The sequence below is a fragment of the Periplaneta americana genome, chromosome 9 (genome assembly GCF_040183065.1).
Source record: "Periplaneta americana isolate PAMFEO1 chromosome 9, P.americana_PAMFEO1_priV1, whole genome shotgun sequence".
NCBI lineage: Eukaryota > Metazoa > Arthropoda > Insecta > Blattodea > Blattidae > Periplaneta > Periplaneta americana.
The window spans coordinates 152094663-152115480 of record NC_091125.1 but is presented as its reverse complement, the minus strand read 5'-3'; the positions used below and the strand labels follow the sequence as shown (position 1 = coordinate 152115480).

Below are 20818 nucleotides of genomic sequence, written 5' to 3'. Positions count from 1 at the left end.
CCTTCGACCAATACATCTTTGGGAAAATCGATCATTAAAAAAAATTACGAACTATCAGACTGAAATGAGCTGGAGCAGCATCGTGTTAAAACACATTCGTCGGATGACGTCCAGAAGCACATCTTCAATTAAATGATGCAAATCATTTCGTTCTGTTCACTCACAGAATACATTTTCTTCTGATTTCTTTGCCCTACAAAATACAAACAAAGAAAAAACCACCAAACAATCAGCGGTCAATGAAGGGACAAATCCTTTAATAACTCCCTAACGAATGGTTTTCAGACCCATGTTCTAATTAACTTTTTTAATTGCTTTGATGTTAGGAACACGTCCCCGAAATATTTGACACCAATTTAGATACACCCTGTATATCCTTTCTTGGGTAGGTAAAAAGGCTTTTTCAATCTGTTTATTTGAAATTGTAAACTTCCCTAAGCCATAATATGTAATGTGGGGTAAATATGTAAAAATATGTAATATAAAATTTTAATATATTAATGGTAATTACAAGATCCGCAAAGATTTGTTATCTATATACGGTAAGGTTAAAAGGAATATAATATGTAATTACATAAAAATCCGGTCCTTAATCATCAGTATGCATAACAAAATGGCTTTGCGGTGATATGTTGATCAATGCCTGCCACTGGATTTGAGCTTTACGAATTCAAACCCGACGAGAGTGGATGAAAAGTTGCAAGGATAAGGAAAACTTTTATCATGAGTTCTCTTGCAACGACAGTAAATTTCATAGGCCCTTGTCTTAGTTTATTAAACTTAAAAATATCTCGGCTATGAACCGAGGGCCCTGACAAGATTATTAGCGTATATTTTCTTGACCAAGTTTACTGATTTTCCTGTACAGATGTTTCTTCAAGCCTATGAGGTTGCAATGATACTATGTCGCTTGTACCAGGAAGGCAAGACTTAATTCATTCGCCATAGTTTTCTGCCCTGGAGCAGGTCCTTTCTTGCAAACTCAGCATTCCCAAATATTCCCTCTTTTCCGCTATCCTTTTAGTCGCCGCATATGATCCATGTATCCCATTGTCGTCTCTCTCTATAGGCCTACCACCTTCTGCCACGATATTTTTTTCCCGTTCACCATTCCTTCCAGTGCATCCTTCAGTAGACAATTTTTTTCTTAGCCAGTGACCCAACCAGTTCCTTTTTCTCTTCCTGATCAGTTTCAGCATCATTCTTTCTTCATCCACTCTTTCCAGCACAGCTTCATTTCTTATTCTGTCTGTCCATTTCACATGCTCCATTCTTCTCCATATCCACATTTTAAATCCTTCAAGTCGTTTCTCTTCACTTCGTCGTAATGTCTAAGTTTCTGCCGCATAAAGTGCCACACTCCACATAAAGCACTTCACCTGTCTGTACTTATTTACTTATTTCAATAGCGTATGGATCTCAAAAATTCAAATTCAAATTATGGTTTATTTAACGACGCTCGCAACTGCAGAGGTTATATCAGCGTCGCAGGTGTGCCGGAATTTTGTCCCACAGGAGTTATTTACATGCAGTAAATTTACTGACATGAGCCTGTGCATTTAAGCACACTTAAACTGAACAAGAAGAGGAAAAGGAATTGATTGGATCACTGGCTGAGAAGAAACTGCCTACTGAAGGATGCACTGGAAGGAATGGTGAACGGGAGAATAGTTCGGAGTAGAAGAAGACATCAGATCATAGATGACATTAAGATATATGGATCATATGAGGAAACGAAAAGGAAGGCAGAAAATAGGAAAGATTGGAGAAAAATGGCTTTGCAGTGAAAGACCTGCCCTTGGGCAGAATACTAAATGAATGAATGAATGAATACCATCGACCTGGCCCGGGATTGAACCCGCAACCTCGAGCACAAAAGGCCAGCACTATACCGACTACACTACCGAGACCGACATGGATCTCGATTCTGATTCGCTCTGCGATTAATGACGTCACGATATGGTTGACAAATTACGGAAGTTTAGAGTGCGATATTCACCTGATTTACTTGAGAATAGCCTACTGCTTTACGTAAAACTTTTGCAGCTGGAAATCGAACCTACAAACAGTGGTTTCTGCACAGCCTCAAACATACAGCGTGTCCCAGAAACGTCGTTCATTTCTTCAAGTTATACTCCAGTATACTCACGTGGTTCACGTGTCATGTTGGATACAGTTTGTAGGAGTATCAGGGGTGACGATAGTTATGTTCAATTAAGAATTATTACGTATTTTTTTTTAATATTAGAAGTCGTTAAACCAGCATGACGCGATTTGGGTTAGCTATTCGAGTAATATGGACGGCATTTCTGGGACACCGCGTACAATGGAATTTGCAATAGGCCTATAAATATGAGTGGTATAAACACAATTGAATTACAACTTAAACACACTTCAATTCATGTAATATGATTTGTGTGCCTTCCTGTATATTTAAAAGATGGCGTCGAATGAGAGATGGCTGTGATAGCAAGTTGACAGTCGCAGTAACAGTTGAATGCAGACTTGTGTCAAGTGTTGAGGTCTGTAACCTTGACGACAACGGCGTGAACTCTCATAAATAAAGGAATGCGGGGACAGAATGCTCGCTGTGTGCAGCCTCGGTAGGAATAATAAAATTTATCCTGGTGCATCTTGCGAAATGTGCACTATGGCGCCGTGAGGAAGACAGAAGAACAGCCAGGTGCTGCGTCACTCAAGTGACACCTTCGTTTCGTACTTCGTTAGTAATCTGAAGAAGATTTTGATCGGATTCATAAGTCATGCCTATATGTATTAATTGACAGACTGTATGTACAAATTCATTTATTACTTTACGTTTTATAATAAATATACTATATATATATATATATATATATATATATATATATATATACATATAATATACATGCGTATATAAATACGTTTGAGATGGGCAGGGCATGTAGCACGTATGGGCAAATCCAGAAATGCATATAATAATAATAATAATAATAATAATAATAATAATAATAATAATAATAATAATAATAATAATAAAATAATGATAATAATAATGATAATAATAATAATAATAAAAATAAAAATAATAATATAATAATAATTTATTTTAGCTGCAAGAGTTAAGGCCGTAAGGCCTTATCTTCCACTCAACCAGCAAAAAGTATACAAACATATGTATGAACTTACAAAGAATTCAACAATTTGATTTAGATAAGAGTTACATGTACAGGGACATCATTTTATTTTTACTTCAATTTTTATTCTACCTGAGTTTTTGAATGTACTTCACTCCCACCCCTTCTACTAATGAAGTTCAACCGTCTTCCACACAGTTCCAAGACTGCATATACAGTCGTAGTAGCCTTACGGTACAGTACGTTCCAAAAATATGTTCGCGTTTTCCAGTGACGAAAAAGTTTTCAATATTGAATCATTTTCGCACAGGTACTGTCGTCCATTTGCTTACGTTGTATCCCGGTTTCCCCCACCAGCTTTTATTCGCCAGCTAGTGGCTGGGCTGTCTTAGCTCCTTTCTCAGAATATTAATTTCTGTTAAGAATTGGACGTCTACGTAATATTATACAACTGTTTAAAATAACTTGAATAAAAGGGCCTTGTTAAGTAATTAACTGTCACGTGATTTCCTCCCTTTCTACGACCCTACGACATAACCACTTGGACGGAGAGTAGATAGTATGTCTGAGTAATTTTATCTTGTCGGATCGGGCAGAAGTGAAGATTGAATCTACAGTACCTAAAGTACCCTTTTATAGAGTAGGTATGGAATTATTTCAACATGATTTACTAGTACGAAGAACGAAACTAGTAATTGGGATTAGGTACAATAGTCTATAGTGCGATAATATGCACAATAGAACTGAAACCTGTATCGAAGTGAACGGCCACCATTTTAAAAAATGTGTTTAAATATCCATATTATGATTATTTTTCAATTGAACTTCATTCTGTATATTGTACGCTAATGTGCTGTAGACAGTATAATATACACTACATAATGAATACGTTCGCATGGACAGCTCAGTTCATGAGTAAAATCATTTGTTAATACTGTACTGTATTTTGATTAAACAAAAACCTAATGAAAATTATCAAACTCAAAAGCGCAATATTTCCTAGTTTACGTAAATGGATGAACTACTTTTCTACCCTCCTATATCTAGTAAAGTAATTTGTTTGTATATTACGCCAGTATCATCGAAGTTCAGTCGTGGAAAGGAGTAGCAAACGGCGTTGATCCAGAGGTATAGGCAAGTTAATATTGAAAAAGTTAGTAAAAATAAAATGATGTCCCTGTATAAGAAATTAACTACTTGCGTTTCTCAAAATTATTTAAGATGTGCCTACTTTTCTTTCTTTCAGTCGATAATCCGATATGCCCTAATTTTCTGGGGAAATGGAACCAAAATTGGAAGCGTCTTGATTTTACAAAAGAAGGCCATTAGAATTTTATATAAATCAAATTATCTGGAACACTGTCGGCCACTTTTCAGACAATCACGGATTTTAACAATCACAAATTTGTATATATAAGTTATATGATCTAGTACTTTACACTCGACAAAATATCGACAATTACTCATTAGTGGCCAATATACATGATCATGAAATTAGAAATAGTGAACAAATTAATATTCCATATTGTAGATTACACAAGAGCAACACATACTTTTTAATTATGGGGATGAAATTATATAATAAGCTCCCTAGTCAATATTATAAATTACCAATCAATAGTTTCAAAAACTAGATTTTACAATTGGTTATTAAATAATCCTTTTTATTCTGTTGCTGAGTTTTTCAACACAAATTTGTATGAAATTGTATTTCAATAAATAAGTTTAATTGCAATTTAGTTAGTTTTCTTCAATTTAAAAGTTTCAAATTATTTTATGTTTTCATTGTATTACTTAAATTTTACTGTTTCTGTTATTAGTGCTTTTTTAATGTATTTGTATGTTTTTTCAATGTATTCTGACGAAGCCTAAAACTGTATGTCTAATGGCCAAATAAATTGAATTGAATTTAATATACAAGAGTTATTTACGAATTAAACAACAAAGTACTATGAACTATTAATTAAACACTTAAATACAAACTGTGTAGCAGAATAAAGCTAAAATACATAGAATGTTAATATATTTTAAGTAATGTTAGATAATACAAAGAGATTATTATGAGACAATTTTGAAAATACAGCACTATCAGGATGCATGTCTAGAGGAAGGAGTAACAATGTAGACAGTGATAGTTTAAGCCAGTATGATTGGAGTGAAATGCTAAGAAGGTTATCTTTTAAGCTGTTTTTAAAAGTGTTTATTGTCTTGCAGATAGGGTGTTAGTTGGGAGGCCGGAGGGAAAAAGACCTTTAGGGAGCCGAGACGTAGATGGGAAGATAATATTAAAATGGATTTGAGGGAGGTGGGATATGATGATAGAGAATGCATTAATCTTGCACAGGATAGGGACCATTGGCGGGCTTATGTGAGGGCGGCAATGAACCTCCGGGTTCCTTAAAAGCCAATAAGTAAGTAAGTAAGCGTATATAAATAGCGGCTCACTTGTCCCTTCTTTTCACTTTTATACAATCTTCCACTTTATAGTATAGTCTAGGCTCTAGGCTATCCTCGAAATCGCGGCACTTTCTTCAAGGAGATTTCAACGCAAGGTCAGATACGAAACTTATATGCACACTTCTGGAATGAGTCATTTGTGCAACTTTACTGATAGGTATTAGCTAACTCCGGATTTTATTATATGGCTAAGGAACGTTATCAGCAGTTGATATTTCTTTTCTTTCCCAATGAGGGCAGCACAGTCTATCATAACTTAATTTATATTTTATTAATATACTATCCATACCCGTGCGCTTCGCTGTACTTGTTATAAATAAATATCATTGACTTAAATCTATTATATTTTCAAATATAGCTTTGTTATAAAATCTTAATGAACAATTAGCTTATTACAAGTTGTAAGATGTGAGGAAATCAGTTCTTAAACTATGCTGCAGATGAAAACTCCTCTATTATAGTGTCAAAATATTCTTATTCATGTCCATTGATTTCACTTTCAGGATGATATTCATCCAGCACTGGTTCAGAATCCAAAATATTTTGAGAAGAACATGGATTTTCTGATTTCAAGAATTTCAGTAACGAAATAATATCATTCTCTTTGACTATATCGCTTATATGACGTCCAATGAAGTGTAATGAAATTTTGAATTCCAACCAATCACAGTCATACATCGCGATAATTTTTGAAGCTCGATTTATCACTATCAATTTATCGCATGGTCGTTCTTTTAATTAGTCAGTGTCGCCAACTGTTTCCACGTAAATCGATGAGGATGAATCAATTGTACTAAATGAAGTGCGAAATCCTACTTCCACATCTACATATTCATCTTCTAATTCCATGTCCATTATATCTAAAGAAAATGTCATTCCTTCACAACAATTGTTCACTTAATTGATGTATCAATCTGATTATTTGTAATCATATTATAAAATGTTTAAATTAAATTATGATTTCAACAGATAATGAAAATGTATTTCTGTTATAAATAACAAGAGAAAAGCGCAGTACTTGTAATTAACATTGTTAAACGTGTATTTCGCTTTTCTCAATTGGCATTACTGAATAACATTCAATTTCTATATTGCAGTAATCGATATTCATGTATTTCAACTTCACAATGTCTGAATAGGTGAAGTATTCATAAATATGCAATTATTAATATTTTGTGAGCGAATTTTAGGGATATATATACTGGGTGTTCATTTCAAAGTGTGTCATGACGTCACTGTTGTTGGGTCACCAATTTGAAGCGACTTTCAGCTTATATGTTAGAGAAGTTGCCTATTATTTAAGGCGTTCTTCAACTGAACTTGAGAACGTGTATGGTATAACTTGAACGTCGTAGCAACAGATGGCGGTCTGTACGGTCTGTGTGCTACCATAACCTCTTTCGAACTGCGTTTTGCGCCGGCAAGTCGTACGCAGGGTATTTGTTATCATGGGTTGCGTACGGTAACATTCCACAACACAAATCAAATGCTCCGTGTCCATGTTGACCGTCGAAGTTAATGTCAACAAATACGTAAGTAATCGTCTTAACCCTCTCCCCATATCCCGACAGTACGTATTTCCAAACAGTTCACATTCCTGCCACTACAGGCGTTACCTACGTATCGGTACGTACTCTTCAGAATGAACGCCGTACTTCAACCTCATAGATTATACACCTCTGCGGAAGTGTAGGAAGATTGAATTCTCTAGGCTCATCGGCTAGACACATGACGGCATACAGCGAGCCATGACACATTTTGAACTGAACACCCAGTATATATATATATATATATATATATATATATATATATATATACATATCTATTTTATTCACGAAATAGTCCTAATAAATCTCAGACCCTCTTGTGATATTACTGTAGGAAATTTTAAGCCAGGACAAGGGGGATATTTTAGATTAAATTCTTTCTTTGGTGCCATATTACGAGTATGTCCTACTGAAAAACTGAATGGCTGGAAAACCGTATTATAAATATATGATACTACCAAAGACGCTGATGTACACTATTAAAAGTGAGTGTAACATATTTTTGTATTGCGAATTTTGAACCTTTTGACTTGGTACAACACTTCAGACAATAAACTGCCCTGTCATTTAGAGTCCCCGAAATAAAATACAACTTTTACAGTCCATAGAGAAGACATGGAAGATTATGAAAAGCCATCGCCGGAATAACGACTTAAGTAGAGTTAAACTGTTATATCAGCGCTTCAATTGTATTTTAACATTCTCGTTCCTATAAGCAATGGCCTTGTAGCATGGCGTTAGGAAAATGTCAATGTTAGTGAATGTGTAATGTAGTTCCATCACATCATCACCCTTACAAGTGCAAAGGCACAACGATCTGAAGGACGAATTCTTGGGAATAGATGATGATGGTGCTGATTAGAGACTGGATCTTTAGATTTTTAAAAGAATTATTTTAGGTTTTTGGAATAGATGAAATAGGTCTTTTCAGGTTTTAAGGAATCGCTAAAACTGCCAGATCGTTAAAAATGTCAGCTTACAGTTACTCTTAAAAAATAAATATATATTTATTAAGGCAACATGGACCACGAAACTGACCTTTTCAAGAACCAAACTATTTATGAAAATTTATAAATTTTCGAAATTTTTGTTCCTTCCCCTTTAACATTATTTGTAGTTTGAATAAATTATTGTAACAATATTAAAATTTTATCTAATATAATTTGCATTGATATAACTACATAAATTCCAATTTTCAATAGGTAAGAGGTACAGTACACACACAACTTTTGAGTTAAATTTGTTCAAACTTGGTCAAGAATTATTTGAAAAAGTAACAAACAAACAAACAAATAAGCAATACAATATTATTTACTGGTATGTTCCAGGTTGCAATATATGACCAAACACTTTTCAAGATTCTAGATTGAGAAGTTTCTTCTCTTGTCTCTCAAAATACATTTGAAGGACGAAATGGTTCTTTTGACAGCACATGACGTCATAGGTGCAAATTTCATCGCTGCCATTGCAGCAGGTACCCACGGTAACTGACAATTGAAGCTTTCCCCCTGTAGAATGGAGCACACATTTTTCATTTTTTCAAACCCTGGATTCCTCTGCAATACTTTCTTCAGTTTTAATGTAACGGCTTCACACACGGGTCCTGGTACTTGTTTCTGTAGAAGCGAGTCAATGACACCAATTGCATCTTTCAGTTTTAGTGATTACAAGTACTCAATATATTTTGGAAGGTCACTGAAATGTGCCTTGAAGAAAGCAAGCGAGCCATAGATGTTGTCACTGATAAGTACAGGTTTTGCCTTAGGGACTGAGGCAGCCTCCTCCACGTCGAGAGTGTTCTTACCCCTCCTCTCTCTCTCTCTTTCTCTCTCTCTCTTTCTCTCTCTCTAAATCTATTGATATTTCTCTCAAAATAAAAAAAATCAATAGGCCTATATAAAGCACCAAATACAGGATAACGCTTATCAACAATGATTTAGGTTTTTTTAGGTACTATTGTCCAATTTAGGTTTTTTTAGATTCAACAGAATTCACATATGAAGGGTTCAGAGCCATAGTGGGCCAAGCACCATTTATTAAAAACGAAGAAAGCAAGGGTTAAAGTTAAGTGAATACCACAGTTTAATGAATATTGACATATCACTTAGTCTGAATGTGTATGCTTTATATTACTTGCTATATGTCTCCATTGAATTATGGTGATGACTTCTGTGGCCGGGAGGAAAAAGGTCTTAAGTAAAAATTTTATACTTTTCAGAAGAGCAGCAGAAAGATTGAAATTGGTGTCAATTATAGAGGTTTTGTACTTAAGAAGTTTTTCCTGGATATTATTTGTTTATATTTATTCTTAAATAAGTAATGCTGCTCATTTAACAATTTTCTTGATTATTTTCAAAAATAGCCGCACTTAAGCCCTTTTAAGACTAGAACACAAATTGAGTAGAAGGGACTATGTAAACATAAGACCTTTTTCATGTCAAAAGAAATGAGAAATGTAAATTATTAGGAATGCAAAATAGGTCTTAAACAATATAGGACTCTTTACCTACAGTCTTACTAGTAAACCGTGTATAGTTTTTATACGAGACTTATGCAGAGTTGAGACAGAAAACGTTACTAATAAACCGTGAATAAGCGATGGACGTATAAACAGGCTGTAACTATAATGGGACTTGCTTTGCAGTAGTTATATACACGAAAGCCCTTGTTTAAGTGCTGTATATAGCGAAAAAATGGCCGCCCCTCTAACAGCTGTTCGTATCGACTGTCATTTTATGATGATAACACACCAAAGATCATAGAATTATTAGAATAATATTGCTGTAGCTTGTACTCTTTGACCAAAATGTAGTGTGGTAATCGATTAGAGCCAGTTGTACTATCGATATTTAACACGCCACACTAGAGCGCTCTACCGGATGCAATAGAGAACCTCAGATATTCTATTACCTTTAGTAACGAAGTAATGACGAAACTATGACGTAGCTGTGTAACAGTCATATTGTTATACACGACGTATGTAGTGATTATTAGTAAGGAATTTACATACGACGTATAAACGAGTTACTCATTGTATAAGTATAAGACAGTTAAACGTCTGTATATAGAGTTTTTATTAGTAAGACCGCTAGTGGTTAAACTCTTAAAAGGAAAGGGCATCAGTATGTGATAAAATAGCTAAAATACAAGTTAGATCTTTTTAATAGGGAAGCATGGAATGTAAACATGTGATGTTTGTAAGGAATAAAGTATTAAATATTCTTAAGTCCTTTATTCTGTGTGTGCTCGACTCAAAAAGAACTTAGGACATTTGGTAACGCTCTATAAATCCAGTCAGGAGTCTTATTTGACTTTGACCGTTTTACAAAATTGTAGAGAATTGTTTCCGCTTTCAAAATATATAAAAATCTCATTTTCACAAAAAATTAACTTAAGACCTTTTTCCTCCCGGCCACAGACATCATTTTAACCTTGTTTTCTACGGTTTTAGTAAATGGCGCTTGGACCACTATGGTTCTGAACCCTTCATATAAGACTCCTACGATCATGATTCGGAAAAGTATTGAAGAAATTAGGAGTTCAAAAAAAAAAAAAAAAAAAAAAAAACCTACAAATCCGGTCCCTAGTGATGATAATGATAATGGTGATACAGGTAAAATTTGACAGTCGCGACGTGTTCAACGAAAGATCAAGCATGGATTTCCGATTCTCCAAAATACAACTGTGTTCCTGTGCATGCTACCTTGGATTTCCCCGAGGCTTCATTGTCCCTTTACCTTCGTTGTGGTTGGCACCCCTTGCGGTGGGGTTCGGGGGGGGGGGTGTTGCGACAGCGGTGGAAACTCCGACCGCTGGGAGAGAAGGCAGGGACGCTGAAACCACCAAAACAACATGAGGGCAGAGTTAATTTACTTTAATTAGATAAATTACAAGGTTCCTTACCAGCCGGCCGGTACCATTATCAAATTGCTGTACTCCGCGCTTTGTATTAGCCGAGCGAAGGACGCTACCAGTGGCGGCTCGTGCGATATCAAAACAATCCTTATTTCGTTGCCAGCTGTATTGTTTGTTAAAATAAGGCACATCACGCTATCGAGAAATTACATTCATGATGTCGCCGAACTTCTGCCTTACTTACAAATGACTTTTAAGGAACCCGCAGGTTCATTGCCGCCCTCAAATAAGCCCGCCATTGATCCCTATCCAGTGCAAGATTAATCCACTCTCTGTCATCATACCCCACCTCCCTCAAATCCATTTTAATATTATCCTCCCATCTACGTCTCGGCCTCCCCAAAGGTCTATTTCCCTCCGGTCTCCCAACTAACACTCTATATGCATTTATGGATTCGCCCATACGTCCTACATGCCCTGCCCATCTCAAACGTCTGGATTTAATGTTCCTAGTTATGTCAGGTGAAGAATACAATGCGTGCAGTTCTGCGTTGTGTAACTTTCTCCATTCTCTTGTAACTTCATCCCTCTTAGCCCCAAATATTTTCCTAAGAACGTTATTCTCAAACACCCTTAATCTCTGTTCCTCTATCAAAGTGAGAGTCCAAGTTTCACAACCATAAAGAACAACCGGTAATATAACTGTTTTATTAATTTTAACTTTCGGATTTTTTGACAATAGACTAATGACAAAAGCTTCTCAACCGAATAATAACAGGCATTTGCCATATAGGCCTATATATTCTGCGTTTAATTACCTCCCGAGTGTCATTTATATTTGTTACTGTTGTTCCAAGATATTTGAATTTTTCCACCTCTTCAAAGGTTAAATCTCCAATTTTTATATTTCCATTTCGTACAATATTGTGGTCACGAGACAAAATCGTATACTTTGTCTTTTCGGGATTTACTTCCAAACCAATCGCTTTACTTGCTTCAAGTAAAATTTCCGAGTTTTCCTTTCTTATTGTATGGATTCGTAACATGCTCTTTTTTACGGTAATGAGTTGTTAGCCCTTCGCCCAATCCCCAAGCTGGAGGACCACCCCTTATCGGCTGTCCATGACTGTTTATTCAATAAATTCGCAGCTACTCTCCATATCTGGAGGCCGTCTCCTCTATCCGCAATCTGTAATAATAATAATAATAATAATAATAATAATAATAATAATAATAATAATTAAAATTAGGCCTACCTTTTAAGCAGTATTGTTTTGTACAACTCTTCATAGACCTAAGAAAATATTATGTTTCTACATCTGAGAGACGATAATTCATTGCATTCTGGCCACCATAATATTATGTTTGTGCTTCAAGCGAAAGTTTATTTATTAAAGTACTTACTCGGCCTATATTGCGAAATCTCCAACTCATACGGTGTACGATGGAAGAGGTCTACCGTACCTTACCAGCTGCTTTATCCTGTGTATACGTAACTTCATAGTTTATGTGCCTCAACTTCGAAGTCTAGTAATAAATAATTGAAAGAACAAGTTATATAAATTAATGCATAAGAAAATGCAGTTTCTAAAAAGCTTAACGTTTACTAATCCGAACAGGTTTGGGCCACAGTGGATTCGGATTAGCGGGTTCTTCTGTAATTGCAGACTTGCAGACATGTTCCCAGTCTCAAAACACAACAGTGAAACTCTTCCCGAAAACTTAGAGGCGTCTTGTACACGAGCCGCCACTGGCCGCGTGGAATGACATTGTGATCCTCACAGTGACACCCACCCGGCCGCGGATCGTGTCTCGGTAAATGGATTCGTGTAATTGACAGTTTAGTCTCCACAGAGATTCGTAATTCATTTGTTATTATCGTCTCTCATCACATACAATCATGATGGGCGTCTCCGCGCGAGGGAATGAAGTCACGACCGCCGGATTCCAACATCAGAGCGAGAAAGGAGTCAGCCGTACACCCCCTCATTAGTTTACCCACAACTTTATCAATGATAATTTGTTCTCCGAGGCTCGCAAGGTCACCGTCGACCCACGTCGCTTGCTTTGCGTAAACACCGAAACCTGTCGTCTTCATTAGTTTGGATTAGCCTACAGAGATGGCAGCACACTCGCGTGTGTCGGGCGTGACGCCATGTCACTCCCCGGCCTCCCACGCCCGTCGGAAATTTTGACAGCGGAGTTTTTTAATTCTGTATGAATGCATAATTTTGTGTACCTCTGTCCGTGTTCAGAGATTTAGAGCTATTTAATCTTGTCTCCTTACGAAAAAAGAAAATCTTAACCAGTCACGATTCTACAAGACTGTGTGCCACGTTATTAAGGACGTTCATGCCTTGGATTTTGAAGCTAGGTAGACGGGTTCGAAACCTCGAGGACTAACCTAGTGTAGAAACAGTGTCTTTTATATCTTTATGCTCGACCATGTCGAAATGTAGTAATTATACACCTGGTAGCAATCCTTTAATGCATGTCATTAAAGTACACCTACTCATTAAACTTCAGGTGTTCAGCCAATGACAAGTCAGCTTTGTATCGTTATATCGATTATTCTCGGATATGCAATCGAAAGACAATTAGCGAAAAGTCACGGAGGCTGGAAATCCAATACTGTCGCAGAAGGTTATGTTCTGTTACTATAATAATTAGCGTTAATTGTAAATCATATTCAAATAAATTCAATTTCTCATCTCGTTTTTCAATTCTAAATCAATTTCCAGGTTATGTCAGAGTAATCTTCATCTTATTCTCTGCCAAGGTCAATGACATTCGGCCTCGGAAAAAATCAATACTTTCGCGTCTGCGCACATCTCACAATTCAGGTCAGTTCGCACATAGCCATGAGAAGACGTAATTTTAAATAATTTCAAGTTCGAAATATGGTCGAGCATAAAAAGTCGTATGAAACTTGCCTATATTGGTAATTAAGACGCTCGTATGAAAATTATGAGACTCGCTTGCGCTCGTTTCGTAAACAATCATACTTGCGTCTTAATTACTATCATTATAGGCTCGTTGCATAATGTACTATTACCATCATAACCAATACCACGCTCATCACAAACACCAAGGTATTAAATTATTATATTCAATAAACTTTTCGAAGTCCAGAATTCCTAACTGCATTATTTCCTGGGACGTTCAACGTTTTTCCGTTCTCAAGTTTACAACACATCGTTGTTTTCGATAGTCGTGGTTTTTTCCACTCTTCTTATGTCCACCCTCGAGGAAGAATTCATTTCAATTGAAAGTTATTGCTTACAGATATACTGTATATCAGAACATTAAACGACGCAAAAAAAATGATATTTTGTGACGAATCGGTAGGCTAGTGTGGCGTGTCGTCCTTGTGACGAAAAGCTCTGCGATAAACAAACTGCGACAAATCATTACGATGACGAAAACTTTGTGACTAACACTCCTAGACCTCATTCAATCAGATGTGGTGATTGTCTTTCTGCAAGTCTTCTGTACTTCACCCAGGCCCGTATTTTTGAAAGGTATAGCTACTTACTTACTTACTGGCTTTTAAGGAACCCGGAGGTTCATTGCCGCCCTCACATAAGCACGCCATTGGTCCCTATCCTGAGCAAGATTAATCCCTTCTCTATCATCATATCCCACCTCCCTCAAATCCATTTTAATATTATCTTCCCCTCTACTTCTCGGCCTCCCCAAAGGTCTTTTTCTCTCCGGCCTCCCAACTAACACTCTATATGCATTTCTGGATTCGCCCATACATGCTACATGCCCTGCCCATTTCAAACGTCTGGATTAAATGTTCCTAAGTATGTCAGGTGAAGAATACAATGCGTGCAGTTCTGTGTTGTGTAACTTTCTCCATTCTCCTGTAACTTCATCCCTCTTAGCCCCAAATATTTTCCTAAGAACCTTATTCTCAAATAGCCTTAATCTCTGTTCCTCTCTCAAAGTGAGAGTCCAAGTTTCACAACCATACAGAACAACCGGTAATATAACTGTTACATAAATTCTAACTTTCAAATTTTTTGACAGCAGACTAGATGACAAAAGCTTTTCAACCGAACAATAACACGCATTTGCCATATTTATTTTGCGTTTTATTTCCTCCCGAGTGTCATTTATATTTGTTACTGTTGCTCCAAGATATTTGAATTTTTCCACCTCTTCGAAGGATAAATCTCCAATTTTTGCAGTTCCATTTCGTACAATATACTGGTCACGAGACATAATCATATACTTTGTCCCTTCGGGATTTACTTCCAAACCTATCTCTTTACTTGCTTCCAATAAAATTCCCGTGTTTTCCATAATCGTTTGTGGATTTTCTCCTAACGTATTCACGTCATCCGCATAGACAAGCAGCTGATGTAACCCGTTCAATTCCAAACCCTCTCTGTTATCCTGAACTTTCCTAATGGCATACTCTAGAAGTCTAGAGAAAAGTTAAACAGTAAAGGTGATAGTACATCTCCTTGCTTTAGCCCACAGTGGATTGGAAACGCATCTGACAGAAACTGACCTATACGGACTCTGCTGTACGTTTCACTGAGATACGTTTTAATTAATGGAACTAGTTTCTTGGGAATATCAAATTCAATAGGAATATCATATAAAACTTCTCTCTTAACCGAGTCATATGCCTTTTTGAAATCTATGAATAACTGATGCACTGTACCCTTGTACTCCCATTTCTTCCCTTCTATATCTATTAAAGTGATTTGTTTGTGTTTTACTCTATTATCATCAAACTCCGGTAACATAGTGTTTGCGGTTCTCAACCGTTTATCCAAAGGTATAGTCGGGTTAATATTAGAAATGTTAATAAAAACAAAATGATGATCCTGTGTATCAAAACATTGAACGGCGCAAAAAAATTGATGTTTTTGTGATGAATCCGGTACTGTGGCGTGTCGTCCTTATGTGGAGAAAAGCTCTGCGACAAACTGTGACAAATCATTACGTTGACGAAAAATTTGTGACTAAAACTCCTAGATCGCATTCAATCAGATGTATTGACTCTCTTCCTGCAAGTCTTCTGCAATTCACCCAGGCCCATATATTTTAAAGGTATAGCTACTTACTTACTTACTTAATGACTTACTTACTTAGGCTACTTACTTACTTACTTACTTACTGGCTTTTAAGGAACCCGGAGGTTCATTACCGTCCTCACATAAGCCCGCCATCGGTCCCTATCCTCAGCAAGATTAATCCAGTCTCTATCATCATATCCCACCTCCTTCAAATCCATTTTAATATTATCTTCCCATCTACGTCTCGGCCTCCTCTAAGGTCTTTTTCCCATCCGGCCTCCCAACTAACACTCTATATGCATTTCTGGATTCGCCCATACGTGCTACATGCCCTACCCATCTCGAACGTCTAATTATGTCAGGTGAAGAATACAATGCGTGCAGTTCTATGTTGTGTAACTTTCTCCATTCTCCTGTAACTTCATCCCTCTTGGTATAGCTACTGTTGCTGAAAATAATCATTAGTTGATCGAAGGATTGCGTACTTCACTTCTGAGCTGCAAGACGCTTGTAATTACATCAGTCGATCTTCCTGCAAGTCTTTATTCGCCCAGAGTAGATTCTTACAATCTCGGAGCGTTTCTCCCTTCCCGTTTTTTACGACTCCTCATTTGAAGTGTAATTTATCGCCGCTCTGGGGTTTTTGTAGTGGAAACCCTCAAATCTAGATGCTTATTTATAGTCGTCCTCGCATGGGACGTTGATGACGGCCGTTCTGAAATCCAATTTAAAAATGCTAATACGATTACGTTTTAACCCGTGTTTAAAGTTATTAATGTTAATTACTTCTCCGAGGACCCTAATAAATTTGTAAGCAGAGTGTTGATAAAGCCAGACCGTGGTGCGTGACTTCGTGCCCCGCTTTATTTCCCGGTGACATGAACAGCTGGCTAGTGAGTAGCTGATCACATCTCAAGTCAGCAAAGTGAAATATCCTGCCACCTATAGCGGGGTTGTAAGCGATTTGATTCGTTGAATCGACTCATTCGTCATTGCTGCGTAAATTCTGAAGGTTCTGGCCGATTGAGAACTATGAAAATCAATGGAGTGGTGCCACAAATGGAACTGTTTTAACACTCTACAGGGTGATTCCATAAAAGCGTGTAAAAATTTAACAGGAAACAGATAGGGAACTTGAGGTTCTGCGAGACCAAACTAAGACGATATGAGCTTAAACATGTCTGTCGTTATTACTTACTGTTTTTCATTGTTACCTGGATTTGTTATTTATATTTATTTCGGAATATGTATTATATGTCTTTCTCATGTTAAATTCTATCATACCTGGTTAACATGTTTCGGCCTATTCTGGGCCTTCTTCAGAGTTCTGTCAACCAGTTACGATGGAATTTAACACGAGAAAGATATATAATACATATTCCGAAGTGATATAGTGTTAAAAGTTGTACAATCAAGATGTATTTATATTTTGTTGCATATGTTCTTAAATTTCTTCGCTATAGGCCTGAGTGGTCAGTCAGATCACTTATTTCAGTTATAACCAGGGCTGAAGAAAAGTATTCATATCAGGGTAGTAAATAACTTCTATATAATAATAATAATAATAATAATAATAATAATAATAATAATAATAATAATAATGATAATAATAATGATTTATTTTAGCTGGCAGAGTTAAGGCCGTAAGGCCTTCTCTTCCACTCAACCAGCAAAAAGTGTATATACATATGCATGAACTTACAAAAAATTCAACAATTTGATTAAGTGAGAGTTACATGTATACAAGAGTTATTTACGAATTAAACAACAAAATACTATGAACTATTAATTAGACACTGAAATAAACTGTGTAGCAGAATTAAGCTAAAATACATAGAATGTTAATATATTTCAAATAATATTAGATAATAGAAAGAGATTATTATGAGACAATTTTGAAAATACAGCACTATCAGGATGATGTCTAAAGAATGAAGTAACAATGTAGTCAGTTATAGTTTAAATCAGTATGATTGGAGTGAAATGCTAATAAGGTTATCTTTTAAGCTGTTTTTAAAGGTGTTTATTGTCTTGCAGCCCCTAATACTTTGTGACAAGAAATTCCATTGACGCGAGGTGGATACTGTAAAAGATGATGAATAACAAGATGTTCTATGAAGAGGTATACTTAGCGTGCCACAGATAAGTGATCTGGTATTTGCGTCGTGGTTAGAGTATAAATAAGAGAAACGAGACGAAAGGTAATTTGGTGTTGAGGTGTGCAGAATTCGATAGAGTAAAGATAAAGAGTGTAAAGTTCTGCGTTCTTTAAGTCGGAGCCACGAAAGACTTGCGAAGGACGGTGATATGTGATCATATCGTCGGATGTTGCACACGTATCTGACGCACATATTCTGAGCTCGCTGTAACTTGACTGACAATTCAGAACTTAGGTCACTTAACAAAACGTCACAATAATCGAAGTGCGGCATTACTAGGGTTTGCACTAGGGTAAGTTTTAGTTTCTGGGGCAAGAAGTTTCTCAAGCGACTCAAACAGTGAATGGAGGAACAGATTTTTTTTATCGTTTCTTTAACTTGATAATTCCAACTTAGATTATTATCAAAAAAGAAGCCAAGCCAAAAAAGAAGCCTACATTGCTTACAAAATGCGTTCCGTTGCCGGGTGTCTCTACTGTCTGTAAGGAGCAGATAGAGTGAACATCCGACTCTCCTCAATAGTAGACTTGTTTAAGTAACGTGAGATTGTATCAGGATGCCGAAACAAAAATCAAACAAAGAACAGGTAATAAGAGGAATTCAGAACATGGGGAAATTGTGTTAATGATACTATTTCTAAATTTAATATTTGTTCAGAGTTAATTATTCTGAAATATAAGTAGTCCTGTAACTGTAAATTCTATTACGAGTTAATTCATACGGAGCGGACATATTTTAAAATTTTAAGGGAATATTTTAATGAATATACAGGGTGATTCACATATGTCCTAATCTCAATATTTTCAGACACACTAGTTTGAAGTTGCTTGTAAATTATCATTATTCTTTAGTTTTATGGGTAAAGGAATATTACAGATAAAAAATGAACGATTCAGGAGTATCATTTCTTTAATTAGCTAGATTCGACGGCAGTTCGGAAGGCGGTAGTCTGCTAGAGTTTGCGTCGAGAGAGACAGATAGAGAGAGCAAGGCAGCGTACAAGATTGCCACATCGTACTTCACGCGCACTTGCAATACAAATAACGCAGGATTAAATTTAAATTATCAAAAGACAATAATGACCTTAGCCGTTGATTACTGTAGCATGACACCAAACAAACCCTCTTTCCTTCACTAACAATATTCTTTGCACGGTTCTCAATCCCACACCACATGCTTCTGCAGTCGTTTCTTGCACGTTGGCAACGCTGCAGCCAGCATCAAGATGGCCGGCAGCGTTCTGCTCGTCAACGTTTTTAAAATAATTATACACCTTAAACACTATTTTCCGCGTCTGCCTATGCAGTTCTTGTCTTTTTACAGTCTCTTCTTCCATTTAATTATTTATCTTACACACACACACACACAGTCAAAAACACACACAGTAAATGTTAGGAGTTCTTATTCAATGTATTGAAACACTCACACATGAACAAACGATCTCGAGAAGTACTTGTTACTGACTGATTCCGATTGGTCCTACTGTACAAGCTTGTGACGTCACATACCAGAAATGCTACTGCACATATAGCAGCCGATCGCCTTCCGAAATGCCGTCTAGTATAATATTCTGAAGCTGAAAATGTGTTGTGAATTCCATAGTTGCTTCGTACAGGATTTTTTTTCGATTTTTAACTACAAAATTACATTCTTCTTACGCATTTATCACAACAATTGTTACAAATCACGCCACTCTTGTAAATTCTTCAAAACTGTACATTAGGATGCATAATTAAACTGTAAAGAATCAAATTCCTAGAGTCGTATGATTTGTAACAATTTTTGTGGTAAGTGCGGAAGAATGATGTAATTTTCAGTTAAAAATTGAGAAACAAAATCTGTACAAAGCAATTGAAACACATTTTTAGCTTCAGAACACTAGCCAATTAAAGAAATTATACTTCTTAATAGTTATATTGTATATATTTACTGACACTGGAATTATACACAATAATTACAATTAATAATAATACATAAAGTAACCTAATTAATAAGTGAACCTAATTTTATATTACAACCAACCACAGGCCCTCCATAAGTTTCACATTGGTGCTGGTAATAATCTTCCACTGTACTCTCATCTCACTCACTGTAGTGGCACTGTGACACATTTCACTGAAACTTTAGAACACATTTCACTGACACTATAGTACACATAGTTCATTCTCTATTTGTAATATTCTTTCACCTTCAAACTAAAGCAAACAGGTATTTTACAAACAACTCCAAATTAGTGTAACTATGAAAATATTGAGATTAAGACTCATACTTATATAACATTTTTTGCTCAGAATGTCTTCTGAAATAAGCTCCGTAAGTAACGGTAAGTGCCCAAGGTTGCGGGTTCGATCCCGGGCCAGGTCGATGGCATTTAAGTGTGCTTAAATGCGACAGGCTCATGTCAGTAGATTTACTGGCATGTAAAAGAACTCCTGCGGGACAAAATTCCGGCACACAGGCGACGCTGATATAACCTCTGCAGTTGCGAGCGTCGTTAAATAAAACATAGTAGCCCTATTATTAATATTAAGTAACGGTAAATCCTCGTGAATCACCCTGTATTGTATATTTTAGACACATAATAGTAATATACGTTACAAGAGTGGTATTTTGAAGTTCTCATGTTCGAGGAAAAGTTTGAAAAAGCG

General features: G+C 36.3%; 1 protein-coding gene across 2 annotated transcripts in view; it reads left to right on the top strand.

Annotated features, from left to right (window-relative positions):
• The window catches only part of LOC138706612 (homeobox protein aristaless-like), a 680650-nt gene that overhangs the window by 658300 nt on the left and 1532 nt on the right, over nt 1-20818 (top strand). The window lies entirely within an intron of this gene.